The sequence below is a fragment of the Gopherus flavomarginatus genome, chromosome 13, assembly GCF_025201925.1.
Source record: "Gopherus flavomarginatus isolate rGopFla2 chromosome 13, rGopFla2.mat.asm, whole genome shotgun sequence".
In the NCBI taxonomy this organism is placed as follows: Eukaryota; Metazoa; Chordata; order Testudines; family Testudinidae; genus Gopherus; species Gopherus flavomarginatus.
The window spans coordinates 23,921,344-23,934,364 of record NC_066629.1 but is presented as its reverse complement, the minus strand read 5'-3'; the positions used below and the strand labels follow the sequence as shown (position 1 = coordinate 23,934,364).

The 13,021-nt window shown below is 46.9% G+C and overlaps 1 protein-coding gene across 6 annotated transcripts in view; it reads right to left on the bottom strand.

Moving 5' to 3' along the window:
* Window positions 1-13,021, bottom strand: part of BCO2 (beta-carotene oxygenase 2) — an 89,544-nt gene that overhangs the window by 22,854 nt on the left and 53,669 nt on the right. The gene's annotated exons all lie outside the window — the stretch shown is intronic.

Sequence of the window (13,021 nt, the reverse complement as noted above, 5' to 3'; positions counted from 1 at the left end):
ATGCTCAGTCCTGGGGGTTTCCAAGGAGTGATGGGAGATGATGCATCGGTGCAGGGCAGTACCTCTCAGTCAAGCTGTTGAGGCTCCATTATAAAATGTGTTTCTCTGTTCACCTAGATACCTTGGTAATGGGTGCATTAGAAATGCAGAGGGGACTGGCCACAGGGGAACATTTTTGTACAGCTTGTTACTTAGTTAACTGGCTCCCATGGCCCCAGGGTGGCTCTGAACACACACTGTAAAGGCACAAAGAGCAGGAGAGCAAGATCACAATGTTCATGCTCTAGGGGATACGTGCAGCTTCTCAGAGATGCAACAAGTCAGATGTCGCACATGACTCGGTGGGTGGGGAAAGGGCACATCTGAGTATCTGCCGGGGATGTGCCTAGTCACATCTAGGGCTTGGCTACACTGGAGAGTTACAGCGCTGGTGATGGCTTTACAGCACTGTAACTTACTCACCGTCCACACTTGCAAGGCACATCCAGCGCTGTATCTCCCTGGCTACAGCGCTGGCTGTACTCCACCTCTGCCTGGGGAATAACGACTGCAGCGCTGGTGATCCAGCACTGCTCCACCAGTGTGGCCACCAAAAGCGCCGTTATTGGCCTCCAGAGGTATTTGGAGGTATCCCAGAATGCCTGTTCAGCCACTCTGCTCATCAGTTCAAACTCTACTGCCCTGGCCTCAGGTGACCCACCCTTTAAATGCCCTGGGAATTTAAAAAATCCCCTTCCTGTTTGCTCAGCCAGGTGCGGAGTGCAATCAGTGAATCTTTCCAGGTGACCATGCCTCCACGCATCAAACGAGCCCCAGCATGGAGCAATGGTGAGTTGCTGGACCTCATCAGTGTTTGGGGGGAGGAAGCTGTGCAGTCCCAGCTGCGCTCCAGCCGTAGGAATTACGATACCTATGGGCAGATATCAAGGGCCATGCTGGAAAGGGGCCATGACTGGGACGCGCTGCAGAGCAGGGTTAAAGTGAAGGAGCTGCGGAGTGCCTATTGCAAAGCCCGCGAGGGAAACTGCCGCTTTGGCGCTGCTCCCACGACCTGCCATTTTTACAAAGAGCTGGACGCGATACTTGGGGGTTACCCCAAGGACCACGACGGACACTTCAGAGCGGGGGGGGGGGGCGGAGGAGGAGCAGGAGTGAGAGGAGGAGGAAACCGAGAGCGAGGGTACTGGGGTGGGAGGAGACGCCCCGGAGTCCCAGGAGGCATGCAGTCAGGAGCTCTTCTCAAGCCAGGAGGAAGGCAGCCAGTCGCAGCAGCCAGTACTTGGTGAAGGACAAGCAGAGGAGCGGGTTCCCGGTAAGCAGCTTTAATTTTCAGGATGGAAATGTTTTGGGAGAGGAGGGGGGATTAGGGTTGCATGCATGCATGCCTAGGTGCGGAATAGCCCATTGATGTGGTCTATCATGTCGCGGTAATCGGCCTCTGTAATCTCTTCAAAAGTTTCAGCCAGAGCAGGGGCAATGCGCTTGCGCAAGTTTATAGGGAGAGCTACTGTGGTCCTTGTCCCAGTCAGGCTAACGCATCCGCGCCGCTGCGCCGCGAGGGGTAGGGGGACCATTGCTGCACACAGGCATGCTGCATAGGGGCCAGGGCGGAATCCGCATTGCTGTAGAAGACCCTCCCGCCCTTCCCAGGTGACCCGCAGCAGCGAGATATCTTCCAGGATCAACTCCTGTGGAAAATGTTGGGAGAGTGTTCAGTGTACGTGCCCCCTGCAGCTGTTTGCTTTCCCCAACGCACAGAAACCCCAGTTCAGCCCTGAAGCAATCAGTCCTCCTTACTCACCATTTCGGGGCTCCTGTGGGTTATGTGCACTCTCTTTGGTATGGGAAAATTATGCTAAAGTGAAGACTGTAAACTCCTTCACTGTGTGGGAATAACTGTCTGAGATATAAACAACGCTGCCTCTGTTATGTGTTGCCTTTTTTGCCTTTCCACAAGCAATCTTGAGTTCTCGGCTGCCCATGTTATCAACAGCTCAAAGACTCCAAAACCTCCGGAAGAAGTCACGAAAAAGCAAAGACGACCTGCTGAAAGCAGTTATGAATCACTCTGCCAGAGAGAATCAAAAAGTGCAGGACTGGAGGGAAAGGGAAAGCAGGATCCGCCAGAGAAACACAGTGGCCAGGAAGAAAAGCACAAAGCAGCTGATAAGCATCCTGGCTCGCCAAGCAGACTCTATCCAGGTGCTTGTAGCCATGCAGGCAGAGCAGTACCGCACCGCCCCCCCCCCATCCCAAAGCTCTTTCCCTTGTGCCCCAATGTCAGCTCAAAACCCCTTTCCCCAGCATCCAGGTTCTTACCTCCACCAGCTGCCTCCAACACCTGTACGTTCACCAACCAACCCTGAGAACTACAACCCTTACCCTCTGCACTCAGCCCCCAACACCATGCAGTATAGGCATCCTGAAGTGCAGCAGTCATTGCACAGCACTCCAGAAAGGACATATTCAAACCTGTGACTGTACAATTCCCCACCATACCCCCCTGCCCTTTTAGGTTTCCAAAATGTTGTGTGTTTGTCAATAAGTTATTTTCTTTTCAATAAATGAATTCTTGGCTTTGAAAACAGTCTTTATTATTGCAGAAAGTCAAAGATACCTTAGCCCAGGAAAGAAACAGGCACTGCAAATCAGCTTAGGAAAAACAGATTCCTACTAACATTTTAACCACTGCACTTCACTCCCATGCCAGGCACCAAACATTACTGTTGGTTTTCAGCCTCAAATTCCTCCCTCAAGGCATCCCTGATCCATGAAGCCCTGTGCTGAGCCTCTCTAGTAGTCCTGCTCTCTGGCTGTGCAAATTCAGCCTCCAGGCATTGAACCTCGGAAGCCCATGCCTGACTGAATGTTTCACCCTTCCCTTCACAAATATTATAGAGGGTACAGCACGCGGATATAACCGCAGGGATGCTGCTTTCCCCCAAGTCTAGCTTCCCATACAGAGATCGCCAGCACCCTTTTAAACGGCCAAAAGCACACTCCACAGTCATTCGGCACCGGCTCAGCCTGTAGTTGAACCGGTCCTTGCTCCTGTCAAGCTTCCCTGTATACGGTTTCATGAGCCAAGGCATTAACGGGTAAGCGGGGTCTCTAAGGATCACAATGGGCATTTCGACTTCCCCTACTGTGATCTTCCGGTCTGGGAAAAAAGTCCCTGCCTGCAGCTTCCTGAACAGGCCAGTGTTCCGAAAGATGCGTGCATCGTGCACCTTTCCAGGCCAGCCTGTGTTAATATCAATGAAACGCCCACGGTGATCCACAAGCGCCTGGAGAACCATAGAGAAATACCCCTTCCGATTAATGTACTCGGATGCTAGGTGGGGTGGTGCCAGAACAGGAATATGCGTCCAGTCTATCGCCCCTCCACAGTTAGGGAAACCCATTTGTGCAAAGCCATCCACAATGTCTGCACGTTCCCCAGAGTCACAGTTCTTCTTAGCAGGATGCGATTAATGGCCCTGCAAACTTGCATCAAAACTATTCCAACGGTCGACTTTCCCACTCCAAACTGGTTCCCGACCGATCGGTAGGTGTCTAGAGTTGCCAGCTTCCAGACTGCAATAGCCACCCGCTTCTCCACCGGCAGGGCAGTTCTCAATCTCGTGTCCTTGCGCCGCAGGGTGGGGGCAAGCTCAGCACACAGTCCCATGAAAGTGGCTTTTCTCATCCAAAAGTTCTGCAGCCACTGCTCGTCATCCCAAACTTCCATGACGATGTGATCCCACCACTCAGTGCTTGTTTCCCGAGTCCAAAAGCGGTGTTCCGCAGTGCTGTGCATTTCCGTGAATGCCAGAAGCAATTTACAGTCGTACACGTCAGGCGACTAGCTATCATCGTCGGACTCCTCATCACTTTGGATCATAAGGAATAGCTCAACTGCCAAACGTGATGTGCTGGCGAGACTCGTCAGCATACTCCTCAGCAGCTCGGGCTCCATTTCCCACAGAAATCGCGCAGCACAGAAACCATTGAGAGAGTCAAGATGGCGCCAAATGTGGACGGAAAAACAGGGATTGCTGGGATGTGACGCGATGCATCACGGGGCATTGGGACAGGAAGCAGAATGATACGCACCCTCCGCCCCCTTCCCACAACCCATGGAGCTAAAACGGGATGAGGTGCTCTGTGGGATAGCTGCCCATAATGCACCACTCCCAACACCACTGCAAATGCTGCAAAAGTGGCCACACTGCAGTGCTGGTAGCTGTCAGTGTGGCCACACTCCAGCGCTTTCCCTACACAGCTGTACGAAGACAGCCGTAATTCCTAGCGCTGCACACCTGCAAGTGTAGCCAAGCCCCTAGGCAAAAAGCACTTTAGTTCCCTAACAGTCATGCCTACTACTTGCTGTTGAAAACCAAGAAGGATTAACTTTGTTTGTAAAAAATAAAACAAACTCTCTGTATGGGAGCTGACTGGCATATGGGATTGGTCACCTCCATAAAAGCCACCTTTAGAACAAACAGGCTTCTCTAAAACTGGGCATGCATTTGTCATGCAAGACCCCTTTTCAATCGTGGCACCAGCAGATCACCTGCTAGGCAGAAAATTTCCCCTGTGCTGCAATAACTGTAGAACAAAGGTCAACTGCATCTTAGCAGATTTCTCCTCCATTTTAGATTGCATTCTTTCCCCTTGTTGTGGCACTGTTCTCTATTAAGGCTCCTGTTTCTTACCAGCTCTGAAAGCCAGACAGCTTCCCCTCCATGTGAGTGATGCCAGTGTACAGGATTAGATGTACAAAGCTGTTTAACCCTGAGTGGGTAACCAAAGGCAGAACTTGCCCCAGGGATATCACTGCTGTATGAGGTATTACTGTTTTGGCAATGCAATTAGTTTGTACTTTATCAACTCTTAACTTACAGCAAGGAGCCCTATAACCCTGTAAACTATTTCCTTGCCCTCCATTCTGGTAAGCTAGCTACTGAGACAATGTTATTGTAAACCTAACTCTATCCATAGTCTAGATTCTGTCTTTCTCACCTACACTCAGAGCTCACTCCCTTCCCCATTTCTCAATCCGCAGATGTGTGCATCTCTCTCCTCAGCTCAGCCACACCTGCCTTGAGGCAACATTCCCAGTGCCCAGTAAGTGCAATCTTTCCACCATTCAGCCACCGTGGAGACAATGCTGTGCTGCCTCTCAGCTGCCCTCCTTATCATCATGCAAAAGGTACTGTTAGTATCTAATATTTGTATGGCAGGAGCACCTATATCAGGCTCCACTGTGCTAGGCACTGTACACACTTGTAACAAAAAGATGGACCCTGCTCCAAAAAGCTTTTAAGCTTCTAAGTATGCTAGGCTTTTATGAACCTAGGGATTCCAGCTCGCTTAGGAAGCAGGGCTGGTGGCATAGCTGTCAAACCTTAGTCCCAGATTTGGACCTTAGCGTCCAAAATATGGGGGTTAGCATGAAAACCTCCAAGCTTAGTTACCAGCTTGGACATGGTACAGCTGCCACCACCCAAAAAATTAAAGTGTTTTGGGGCACTCTGGTCCCCCTGAAAAACCTTCCCTGGGGACCCCAAGACCCAAATCCCTTGAGTCTCACAACAAAGGGAAATAATCCTTTTTCCCTTCCCCCCTCCAGGTGCTCCTGGAGAGATACACAGACACAAGCTCTGTGAATCTAAACAGAGGGAGTCCACCCTCTGTAATTCCAGTCCTGGAAACAAAAGCACTTTCCTCTTCACCCAGAGGGAATGCAAAATCAGGCTAGCAAATCCAACACACACAGATCTCCCCCTGATTTCTTCCTCCCACCAATTCCCTGGTGAGTACAGACTCAATTTCCCTGAAGTTCCCCACTAAAGAAAAACTCCAACAGGTCTTAAAAGAAAGCTTTATATAAAAAAGAAAGAAAAATACATACAAATGGTCTCTCTGTATTAAGGTGACAAATACAGGGTCAATTGCTTAAAAGAATATTGAATAAACAGCCTTATTCAAAAAGAATACAAATCAAAGCACTCCAGCCACTATAAACATGTAAATACAAAAACAACAAAACCATGTTTGGTACTCACAACTTGGAAACAGAAGATTAGAAAACAGAAATCACTTCTCAAAGCTGAGAGAAAAGCAGGCAGACAGACAAAGACTCAGACACAAAATTCCCTCCACCCAGAGTTGAAAAAAATCCTGTTTCCTGATTGGTCCTCTGGTCAGGTGGTTCAGATACTTCTTTCCAGGTGAAAGAGACGTTAACCCTTAGCTATCTGTTTATGACACGCCCCCCAAATTGCAGACAGTGGGGAAGCTCACTGGCGGCGATTTCCTTTTAGAACTTGAAAATAAACAGATTAATACAACACATGCACCTTTACATATACCACTAAGTATATAACTAACAGACTTCTACATTTTAAGAACACTTTTCAACTACTAGAGTCTGGGAAACTCTCACGGGAGAGTGCATCAGCTACTTTATTAGAAGCTCCTGTGATGTGCTGAATTTCAAAATCAAAATTTTGGAGAGCTAAACTGCAACGAAGAAGTTTCTTGTTGTTCCCCTAGGCAGTATGAAGCCACTTTAGTGCAGCATGGTCAGCGTGTTTGGGAAATGACACATCTGGTTTTCACTTTTGGGTTCTGAAACGCCGACGGGCATGATCCGGGGTTATCTCCATTCTGTATCTGGCCTTGGTTTGAAAAAGTTTATAGTCATTAATTTGCTGCTTAGGCATTTCAGCTGCCACCTCTGCTAAAGGTCCACTGAGCTGTGGCCTTAATTCAACCATGTACTGGTCTTCAGGGATGCCGTACCCAAGACAGGCTTTTTTAAAATTTTCCAAGAAGGCCTCGGTGTCATCACCTGCCTTGTAGGTGGGAAATTTCCTGGGATGTGGAACCATAATTGGCGATGGGTTGTTAGGATTGGCTGGAGTCTGTTGCTTAGCCTTTTCTAATTCCATGGCCTGTTGGTGGGCTTCCCTCTGGAGTTCTATCTGTCTTTTGTGGGCTGCCTCTTCTTCTTCTTGTTTCCTTCTGTGGGCCACCTCTTCTTCTTTTAGTTTCCTTTTGTGGGCTGCCTCTTTGGCTGCCTGTTCTCTTTTGTAGGCTGCCAGTTTGATGCTCTCTTCCTTTTCTTTCAGCTCCACCTCTTTTTGTCTTTTTTTCAGTTGTCGCCTGTGTTCAGCTTCTTTGATTTGTTCTTCGGCCTCCATTTTTGTATTGGAAGGCATGGTTCCCGTTTTCTTGTGTTGGGGTGCCCTCCGGTGTTTATCTTCTGAACTGCAGGCTCTGTTGCCTCCTGGGGTCTGCCTAGCAACAGTGCCTTTTCCCTTTTTTCCTTTAGCTAATCTTTTCAATGTTAAGTAAACCATAAAAACCACTTTATTTGCATGTATATAGTGCTGGTATTTGCCTCCTAATGGGAGTGCTATTGTGTGACAAAAGACCCTTTGTCACAGCTTAATGGTTTCTTGCTTAATATGCAAGCTACAACTGCCAGAGAGAGCAGAAAAAAAAATTCTCTCTGGTTCCCTTTTAAAACCAAACTGTTTCTCTCTGCTAAAAAGCCCTTAGCAGAGAAAAGAAAAATATAATATTCCTACTGGCTTCTGGATTCTATCTTTCCCACCACTGCCCACCATGTCAAACCTTAGTCCCAGATTTGGACCTTAGTGTCCAAAATATGGGGGTTAGCATGAAAACCTCCAAGCTTAGTTACCAGCTTGGACCTGGTACGGCTGCCACCATCCAAAAAATTAAAGTGTTTTGGGGCACTCTGGTCCCCCTGAAAAACCTTCCCTGGGGACCCCAAGACCCAAATCCCTTGAGTCTCACAACAAAGGGAAATAATCCTTTTTCCCTTCCCCCCTCCAGGTGCTCCTGGAGAGATACACAGACACAAGCTCTGTGAATCTAAACAGAGGGAGTCCACCCTCTGTAATTCCAGTCCTGGAAACAAAAGCACTTTCCTCTTCACCCAGAGGGAATGCAAAATCAGGCTAGCAAATCCAACACACACAGATCTCCCCCTGATTTCTTCCTCCCACCAATTCCCTGGTGAGTACAGACTCAATTTCCCTGAAGTTCCCCACTAAAGAAAAACTCCAACAGGTCTTAAAAAAAAAGCTTTATATAAAAAAGAAAGAAAAATACATACAAATGGTCTCTCTGTATTAAGGTGACAAATACAGGGTCAATTGCTTAAAAGAATATTGAATAAACAGCCTTATTCAAAAAGAATACAAATCAAAGCACTCCAGCAACTATAGACATGTAAATACAAAAACAACAAAACCATGTTTGGTACTCACAACTTGGAAACAAAAGATTAAAAAACAGAAATCACTTCTCAAAGCTGAGAGAAAAGCAGGCAGACAGACAAAAACTCAGACACAAAATTCCCTCCACCCAGAGTTGAAAAAAATCCTGTTTCCTGATTGGTCCTCTGGTCAGGTGGTTCAGATACTTCTTTCCAGGTAAAAGAGACGTTAACCCTTAGCTATCTGTTTATGACAATAGCACATAGAGTGACTCCATACACGCCAGTTCTGAGAAGGTGAATGGCCTTTACTGGAAGAATGCTTCGATTCACAGTATCTCCACTAACTTCTCTTGCTGCTCTATGGCCCCGTTTAAGGATGTATACAGTGGGGCCATCTTGGCCATTAAACAGATGAGAGGGAATTTTAGAAAGAAAAGAAAATCCCATTTTCGAGCATTCTCATTGTCCCTATGGGGCAAGGGTTTGTCCATAAAAATCAGTCTGGTTCCATTGTCCATGCTGGTCTCATTCCCATGCCTTTGTTGTCAGTTGCATCCAATCAGAAGCCTTCATGCAAATTAGAGTGACACCCTCACAGCAGCAGCATCTGATTCCTCCATTGATTTGCACTGTGCTGCTGCTGAGATATCACGAAGATAAGTACCCTAGAAATACATAACTAGAAAGGCAGACCCCAAAATGGGTGTAGAACAATGAGACCGTCGGCAACGATTAGTAGGGTCAAGTCAGGAGAAATCCTCTTCCCACAACAGCTCTATAAAGTCAATAACTTCCCAGGCAGTAAGGGCTTTGACATCTCATTTACAAGCCCAGCATGCTGATTCCATGCCTGGACCGGAGAGGGGAAGGATGGCCCAGTGGTTATGATGCTGGCCTGTGTGCTTGACTCTAGTTCAATTCCCTGCTCTGCCACAGAATTCCTGTGAGACCTCAGACAAATCACACAGGGTGTATTTACGCTGCAGCTGGAAGCAGGTAGACAGATTCACACTAGCTCTATTCAAGCTAATGCATTAAAAGGTAGCAGTGTGGACCTTGTGACATGGGTGGCAGCTTGGGCTAACAATCTGAGTCCAATCCTGCCCAGTCCCTGGGGTCCAAGCTCAGGTGGCTAGCCTGTGTCCACACTGCTATTTTTAGCACACTAGCTCAGGCCTCACTAGCGTGAGTCTGTCTACCTAGACTGGGAAGTTCGCTCCCAGTTGCAATGTAGACATACTGTTAGTCTCTCTGGGACTCAGTTCCCCACCTGTATCTCCATGATCTGTGCAGAGGTAATAAAGCCAAAACTCTTGGCATGGCAATCCTGCTGCCTGCCAGAAGAGCTTACTAGGGAGTTAGACCCAGATTGTCTAAGGTATTTAGGCCCTAACTCCTACTGAAATTAATGGGAGTTAGGTTCCTAAGTACCTTTGAGGATCTGGGCTTTAGTCTTGTTATCCAAAGACCACATAGGCCTTCAGATGGGAGCATCAGAATCCTGGAACTGTTCTGTATCCCTAGCAGTGCAAAAGCTTGGCGTGGGAGTCACCAACTCTCCATAAGGGGCCTGGTTGCACAGTATTAGCATCTGATCCCTGAGGTGGAATCAGCCAGCCCCATGCCTACATATTACAGCATCAGAGCTGAACAATGAATAAAACCTGCTGCAACAATCCTGTTTTCAAGGTATTTCCACTATACCTGTCACTGTCCTATCTGAGCCTTAGTTTTTAAACCTATCCATGTAGGTGGTTTTGCCATAGACCCAAATTCTCTCTCTCTCTCCTCTCTCATCACTTTCCGGTAAAGTATTTTTAAAAGAGTCCCTGATTACATCATCTTATGCTGTAAAGACAACAGTTAGTGCCATGCACAGCAACAGAAAACAAGCTGAACAAAGATGCCTGGAATGAGATGGACTGTCCTCCAGTTGAAGTCTTTAAATCAAGACCAGACATCTTTTTAAAAGATCCACTTCCCTTCAACCACAAGGTATTGTGCTGGATGCAGGAATGGCTGGGTACAATTCTTCAGCCTGCATTATGCAGGAGGTCAGAATGGATGATCACAATGGTTTCCTCTGGCTAAGAACTATATACACAAAACGATGGGGTTTAAATTAGCTGTTACAACTCAAGAACAATATCTTGGAGTCATTGGGGACAGTTCTCTGAAAACATCCACTCACTGTGCGGCAAAGGCCAAGCAAAGCTAACAGGATATTAGGAACCATTAGAAAAGGGATAGATAATAAAACAGAAAATATCATAATGCCACTATATAAATCCATATATGCCCACACCTTGAATACAGTGGGCAGTTCTTGTCATCCCATCTCAAAAAAGATATATTAGAATTGGAAAAAGTACAGAGAAGGGCAATAAAAATTATTAGGAGTATGGAAGTTTCTATACTAGGAGAGGTTAAAAAGACTGGGACTGTTCATCTTAGAAAAGAGATGACTGAAGAGATATGATTGAGATCTATACGCATACATAAAAAAGCGTGTATGGTATGGAAAAAGTGAATAGGGAAGTGTTATTTACCCCTTCATATAACACAAGAACTAGGGGTCATCCAATTAAATTAATAGGCAGCAGATTCAAAACAAACAAAAGAAGTACTTCTTCACAAAATACAGTCAACTTGGACTCATTGCCATGGGATGTAGTGAAGGTCAAAGGTATAACTGGATTCAAAACAGAATTAGCTGAGTTCACAGAGGATAGATCCATCAATGGCTCCTAGCCAAGATGGTCAGGGACATAATCCCATGCTCCCTGTGTCCCTAAACCTCCAACTACCAGAAGCTGGGACTAGACCACAAGGAATGGATCACTCCAAATTCCCTGTTCTGTTTATTCACTCTGAAGCATTTGGCACTGGTCAGTCAGAACACTGGCTATTGGGCTAGATGGACCATTGGTCTGACCCAGTATGGCCATTCTTATGTTCTTGAAATCTGTGAATCTGGTCTGCACTCAAAAATTGCTCACTGCTAACAATGGATGTCAGTCACAAGTTCAGCATCACAGTTTAACAACTAGCAGAGTCCAAGTCAAATTATGGACATCAGTGATGTTATGTTCATAGCACACAGATAATTAGATAAGCACATAAATACCCTTGCTGAAAGGTTGCAACATAACAACACTTCATTCCTTAGAATTCAGAACAATAACACACAAGAACCGCAAAACAGAGAGAGAAAAAACAGACTGCTCTCGACAGCAGTGAGACAAAGCTCACCCTATCTTGCTTTAAACTGGCTCTTTCCAGATTTATACCAATTGCACTGACTGCAAGCAGGATCAGAAACCTTGAGCCCCACCTTTAAGTGATGGTTTGCAGCTCCCACATTCCTCAGTCCAGCACAAGTTTTGTTTCAGACACCTGTGGTTAAAACTTAAACCAAGCAGGGGTTCACCAAGGGTTTCCAGAATCATGCTGAAAAGTTTAGATCGCTGTACCTTTGCTGTTAGCCCAGTGCTGGCACCCATTGTCAGCAATGGGCAATTCTTCCTGATATAGACCTGGATAGAGTGGGCTGAGGTGGTTCATGGTATTATTATTTTAAGTCTATGGTAACCCCCACAATGTCCTGGATGCTTTCCTGACATTCAGGAAGGGACAGTGCCTGTCCCCAGAGCTTACAGTTACACACAGTAGAAAGAGGTATGGGGAAAGGAACCCTTAAAGAGGAAAGGGACGTTGCTTAGTGCACATTGACTAGGAGGCTATTCTGTGTGAAGGGGCAACCTGGAGCCAGCATGCTGGGGCAAGCAGGCAGACAAAGGGAGCAGCCAGACCAGGAACTTGGGCAAAGCACAAGGAGCTGAGCACGTAGGAAGAGATGAAGAAACGTGGCTATTTGAAGAAATAAAATGACATGCAGAACTTTTCTTGGGCTTTCGACATGCAGCTGGGCCAAGCCCTGAAAGGTAGGAACAGCAAAGATATGATGCAGGAGAATGGAAGTCAGGAGAGCAACAGAAGGGACGCTGGCAGGAGAGCCCAGGTGGGCTGCAGTAGGCTTGGAGGTTGGGCACACCCCTGGCTAACTGAGCCACCTATTTATCCTGTAAGGGGGTGTTGTGTCTTTTGCTCTTTACCCAACAAATGTAATATGAAGGAACTATATGAGCACAGTTGGGGGTGCTTTATGAAGATTGAACATGCTAGGCCTTGCTCCATACACACAGGGATCCTCTGGCTTCTGAAACATAAGAAACAGTGAGTTCTACTAGAGAGTTCACAAACTATTTAAAGGGATACTACCCAATTCTTCTACACTACAGGGGGAATCTTTGCTCCCAGGGGACTTTAGACCTCAGTCTCTGACCCTGTGCCTTGCAGAGAGAGCTGAAAACATGACCAATATAAACCAGCTGCTGAGATTGGACTGAGGTCCACATTTGGAGCATGAATGGGCAGATTTCACCTAGGGAATATCATGTGCATCACAGACTGAGGAGAAGCATTTCAGAGGAATTCCCTGGTTCAAATGTTGGCCACACATCCCAGTTAACAGGTGCAGCAGTCTCATGGCAGGCACAGACTGAGGACAACTCTCTTAAACCAACACTTATTCAGTTTGTGGGCTCAGCAGCCCAGCTGGCAAGGCCTCATCAGCACAGAGAGACAGATGTGGTTCAGCATTTCGTTTAGATTAACCTGTGCTGACTAAGGTTTAGCTGTAAGCGTAACAAGGACAAACAGTGGCCAGCAATGGTACAGCTAAGCCCCTTCCTGAAACAGAGCTATTTCCTAGTTCAAGCA